Below are 6,000 nucleotides of genomic sequence, written 5' to 3'. Positions count from 1 at the left end.
GCAACCCAGGTTCTGAACCAAAAATGGGCCTGCTGCCAAACTTTGCATTCCTGCTTTTCAAATAAAGATATCAAGAGAACGAATACAAACTAATAATAGGAGTAAATTAGACAGTTGCTTGAAATTACATGCTCTATCTGAATCATTAAAGAAAAAAATTGGCTTTAGCATCCCTTTACTGTAAATTAGTAAAAAAAAAAAATTAAAAAAATAGTAGACCAAAAACTCCACAAAGAATACCATTATCTTTGTAATAACTTTATTTAGAGCAAGTATACTAGCATGTTCCTTTTTTTTATTATTTGTGGTTCAAACGAGGCAGGTAAACAGAATTATACATAGAAATGTTTTCAGTACATACAACCATTATAATCCAACAACATTGCAAAAATAAAAAGAAACAAAATGCATTGCATGTTTAAATATCATACTTTAGCTAAGTTAGAGTCCTTATTGCCCATCCATTAAATCGTATACATAAAAAATGAGGCCACTTGGGGCTTCTTAGTAGAAAATTTAAGAATATAGAAATTATGCACAAACAAAAGGGGACCCCTCTTAGAGCTCAGACAATGAACCTCATTTTATTTTCTTTATGATATCAACCTATATCAATTACTAGCATGTTTAAAGGTGTGGAACGTTGTCTGACGTATTAGGAGTCCTCTAATTCTTCTGTACTAAATCTTGGTTACAAGCTGAGAAGATGATGTACATAAGATGAGTGATGAACCTGAAACTCTTATTGTTTTGCTTAAATTTGCAAATATGTTGGTACATGAGTCAGTATACTATTCCCCGGTGTTTGCAGGTGTGTCTCTTTCATGGTTCACTAAAGCATATACAACAGAATAGCCATCCTGTAAAAAAAAACACACAAACAAGCAGGAAACAGAGAAAGAAATAAGTAGGCAATATATGAATCTCATTTACACTGCTACAAACACACACACACACATAAATATATATATACACAAAATAAAAAGGCGGATTACAGTTTGCAATCAACTGAGTTCTATATAATGCTGCATTGCATTTGTCTCTCTATACCATCCAACAATACAAAGAATCTCATCAGTGAGTATAGAGTATTTAATCCAACACCCTCCTTTAGTCAATTGTGTGAGATACTTTGCTTCCTTCAGATCTTGCTTTTAGACCAAACAAATCCATCAAGTTTAGTGAGTCCAGGCAACTGTAATGATATTATTAAATTGTAATATTCTGGGTAGTGTGAGCAAGGAGCTAGAATATGGACATGCTACATCTCTTTTATGGGCTTTTACCCACACATACAGTATATGTGGATTATATCCCAGTCTGTGGTATATTAATATATAAGGCCTGTGGTTGAACATATGTGGATAATATGATGGTTCTATACAACTTGTTTTTTTATATTGTGATCATCTTAGAGTAATAAATGTGGGTGTGCTCTAAAACTGTGCGCAAATACATAGTTAAAATCTTTATTAAATATGAATATTGCATAAATATGTTTTATCATGTTTTCATCTACTTAAAGGGACATTAAACACCAAATAAATGCTAGATAGAATGAGGCATTTAAAGAAAAGATTAGTCTGAGAATAACTTGTAGATGTATTTTTAAAAGTTTCATTAGCTGTTTAAATATTGACAAACAAGATTAAAATTTTAGTGTCTATAAAATAATAACAGCTGCCATGTTGTAACTTAGGTTACCTTTTGTGCTGTGGCCAATTAGGGACAGTTATGAATAGGTCACTAGAGTGTGCAGCCAATGGCTGGGTAAAATATAACTGTGTTCTGAACTTCCATTTCTAACAGGAACTGAAAAGCTCACAATTGCAGAATGGAATTACAGGAAAGGGGGACAAAATAAATATTGAAAGTATATTGCAGACTTATTTTTATATATGCAATTTATCATTTTATATTACCATCTCAAAAGTGTTTAATGTCCCTTTAATGGCAAAGGGCTCTAATGCACATATATCTATATATCTATATATCTATATATCTATATATATATCTATCTATATATATATATATATATATATATGTACTGTATATGTGTGTGTGTACATATATATTTATGTGTTTATATGTGTATATATGTCTGTAAATATACAGTATATATACACATATAAATACATATATATATATATATATATATATATGTATATATATATATAGACACACATATATATATATATATTATATATATATATATACATATATATATATAAATATATATATACACATACATACATTTTAAAGAAAGAAGACTCAGTATTTCTTCAAATACAATCGTGATTTTGCTCAGCTTGTAATATCAGTGCAATTAAAAAGGCTCACGAAAAGACGATATCGCTTGTGCAAAACAGTTTGCGCCTCACTTGTAATCTAGCCCTTAGAGTGATAAAATAAATCAATGCAACCTGAATTGGAATGAATGGTAACATGGCAATAATTAGGAATACTTAATACACTAGACACCAGGCAAGGATACTGTGCCAATTTTGCACCAAAATTAAACCCAAACTTGATGACCCATTAGGAACAGCTTCTCTTCTTTCAAATGGTCACATGACCCAGTCTATATATGCATGATTAATGAAAAATGGTAATTATTTAACTCTACATATAGTTGCTTTTAGAGTTATAGGGGCCTATTTACTATGGTGCGAGCGGACATGATCCGATATAGCGGATCATGTCCACTGCACATCGATAAATGCCGAAAGCAAATGCTGTCAGCATTTATCATTGCACCAGCAGTTCTTGTGAACTGCTGGTGCAATGCCGGCCCCTTCAGATTCGTGGCCAATTGGCCGTTAGCAGGGGGTGTCAATCAACCCGATCGTATTCGATCGGGTTGATTTCTGTCCACCGCCTCAGAGAAGGCGGACAAGTTATGTAGCAGCTGTCTTTAGACCACTGCTTCATAACTTCTGTTTCCAGAGCTTGATAAATATGCCCCATACAATTAGTTGTCTACATTAGAGGGTCATACAATGCAAAAATAACATTTTCGGAGTTTGAGCCTTTTATTCTTGTACTAAAGATTGACAACAAAAGTTCCAAACCTCACTGTACAGATTGAGGTTTATCTTTGCTGTAATAATATGGTATAAAAGTGAGCTTTGTAGGCATTTGTATATGCATGATTAAAAACCTGTGTGGTTCGAAACGTTGCATTTTTATTATGCTTTTGTACTAACCTAATAAAATACATCATTATATGGTGTGGCTGCTCTTTGGACTTTGGTTCTTACAGTAAACAGAAGTCCCAAAAAAAAATGTGTTTTGAATAATCATGATTTACAATATCTACCTGTATCACCATATTATTACAGCAAAGATAAACCTCAATCTGTACAATGAGGTTTGGAACTTTTGTTGTCAATCTTTAGTACAAGAATAAAAGGCTCAAATACATCATTATATGGTGAGGCTGCTCTTTGGACTTTGTACATATTTTGAGGGTTTGGAGTGTGAACCCTGCAGCAAGCTGACACTAGTGCTGAACTATTCTGTTTTTTACTGTCAAAACCAATGCAGCAAATAAGAATACCGGTGGGCGAATGTGAAGGGTCAGCACAGACGCAAAGCTAAGAATCCAGAGGCGTGACCAAGACTGCTGTTCTGTATAACAACAGCCACACTACCCTATAGGCCTGTCTGAGGTCCCAAGGTCTACGGAGATCAGCATAGAATGTGGGGAACATTTGTTCCACCACCGGAGGTCGCAAATTAAAAAGGAAAAAATACCTTTTTCTCTCTTCAAAGCCATGCAGTGACTGGGGGATCAAAAGATTGCAGTGTTGAGGAATTGAGAGTGAAGAAGGTGCGGAGAAGTCATAAACTCATTAAAGAGTGGGTGCTGGACAACTTCCCCTTGTAACCGAATCCTGTTTTTGAAACTGAATTGTGGTGGATCATGAAGGAAACATGGACCCTCAGGATGTAAGCTGCATAACAGGTAAAAGCAACCTGCTATTTTTTTAATAATTGAGTTTTGTTTGTTTGCCTTTACAAGGTTTACTTATGCTCTGTCCCTCGTTAAATAAAAAAAATATTTGTTAGAACATGTAAGCACTCTAGCTTGATAGTGGTTAAAAGGTACAACAATACCTGCAGTGTTCAAGAAGCTTTTAGTTCTTTTTACTTTTTTACAATTTCCTCTTTTTTTTGCCTGTCAATTTCAGATGTGACATTATTTTACGTTCACTCTTTTTCGTGCTAAGCAAAGTAATAATCATTTCTATGTTCTCTTATTTATGGAAAAAATACTGTTAAAATATTCCTTAAGGTAACACCCTCAGAAAAGAAATCTAAAAAAGCGTTTCAGGGGAATTAACATTAAAACAAATTTGAATCTGTTAATGAGATAACTACTCAAATATTATTATGCCAGAATTAGAATCTATTAAGAGATGATTAGACATTTTTACCACTTGGAACAAAATGTTTAATCAAAGCTGAGCATAGGATTCTGACATTGAAGATGGGAACAATGTGCACAAATAAAAAATAGATAATTTCATTATGCAAAATAACTTGTCCAGAAAGTTGAAAATCTTGAGGACAGATTAATGTGAGATAACATAAGATGATTGGCCTGTCTCAATATGTTTAGGATAGTTAATTACTGAAATTTACAGGAATTCAATTACCTAACCTCGGGGGTTTGTATAACAAAAATGGCTTTTTTTCTGGCAGCCATAGAATCAAGACTGAAAGAATGTAAAAAGTATCCTCATCAAAAAGACCAATATTAAATAAAACATAATTTATGTAAGAACTTACCTGATAAATTCATTTCTTTCATATTGGCAAGAGTCCATGAGCTAGTGACATATGGGATATACAATCCTACCAGGAGGGGCAAAGTTTCCCAAATCTCAAAATGCCTATAAATACACCCCTCACCACACCCACAATTCAGTTTAACAAATAGCCAAGTAGTGGGGTGATAAAGAAAGGAGTAAAAAGCATCAACAAAGGAATCTGGAAATAATTGTGCTTTATACAAAAAAATCATAACCACCATAAGAAAAGGGTGGGCCTCATGGACTCTTGCCAATATGAAAGAAATGAATTTATCAGGTAAGTTCTGACATAAATTATGTTTTCTTTCATGTAATTGGCAAGAGTCCATGAGTTAGTGACGTATGGGATATCAAATACCCAAGATGTGGAACTCCACGCAAGAGTCACTAGAGAGGGAGGGATAAAAATAAACAACAGCCATATGCTGAAAAATTAATCCACAACCCAAAATATAAGTTATTCTCATGAAGAAAAGAAAAATTAAAACATCAGTAGAAGAATCAAACTGAAACATCAGATCTATTTCTGGAAGAAATAGAACAATCTGAGAAAACACATCCGGATGGAGAGACCACTCCCCTGGATGTAAAGTCTGAAGGCTGAGATAACCCGCCTCCCAATTGTCTACACCTGGGATATGAACCGCAGAAATTAGACAGGAGTAGGATTCCGCCCAAACAAGTATCCGAGATACTTCTTTCATAGCTTGGGGACTGTGAGTCCCTCCCTGATGATTGACATATGCCACCATTGTAATATTGTCTGTCTGAAAACAAATGAACGGTTCTCTCTTCAACAGAGGCCAAAACTGAAGAGCTCTGAGAATTGCACGGAGTTCTAAAATATTGATTGGTAATCTCGCCTCTTGAGATTTCCAAACCCCTTGTGCTGTCAGAGATCCCCAGACAGCTCCCCAACCTGAAAGACTTGCATCTGTTGTGATCACAGTCCAGGTTGGCCGAACAAAAGAGGCCCCTTGAACTAAACGCTGGTGATTTAACCACCACGTCAGAGAGTGTAGAACATTGGGATTTAAGGATATTAATTGTGATATCTTTGTATAATCCCGGCACCATTGATTTAGCATACAAAGCTGGAGAGGTCTCATGTGAAAACGAGCAAAAGGAATCGCGTCCGATACTGCCGTCATGAGGCCTAAAACTTCCATGCACATAGTCACTG

General features: G+C 34.8%; 1 long non-coding RNA gene across 1 annotated transcript in view; it reads right to left on the bottom strand.

Moving 5' to 3' along the window:
* Positions 1–447: 447 nt before the first annotated feature.
* LOC128651776 (uncharacterized) overlaps positions 448–6,000 on the bottom strand; it is a 44,994-nt gene continuing 39,441 nt past the window's right edge. Inside the window, exon 5 of the long non-coding RNA XR_008401181.1 lies at positions 448–860. This is a non-coding gene — a long non-coding RNA (uncharacterized LOC128651776). The remainder of the gene's footprint in view (positions 861–6,000) is intronic.

This window comes from Bombina bombina, chromosome 1 (assembly GCF_027579735.1).
Source record: "Bombina bombina isolate aBomBom1 chromosome 1, aBomBom1.pri, whole genome shotgun sequence".
Taxonomy (NCBI): domain Eukaryota; kingdom Metazoa; phylum Chordata; class Amphibia; order Anura; family Bombinatoridae; genus Bombina; species Bombina bombina.
Note: the sequence above shows the minus strand (reverse complement) of the source record. Positions and strands in the feature narration are given on the sequence as shown.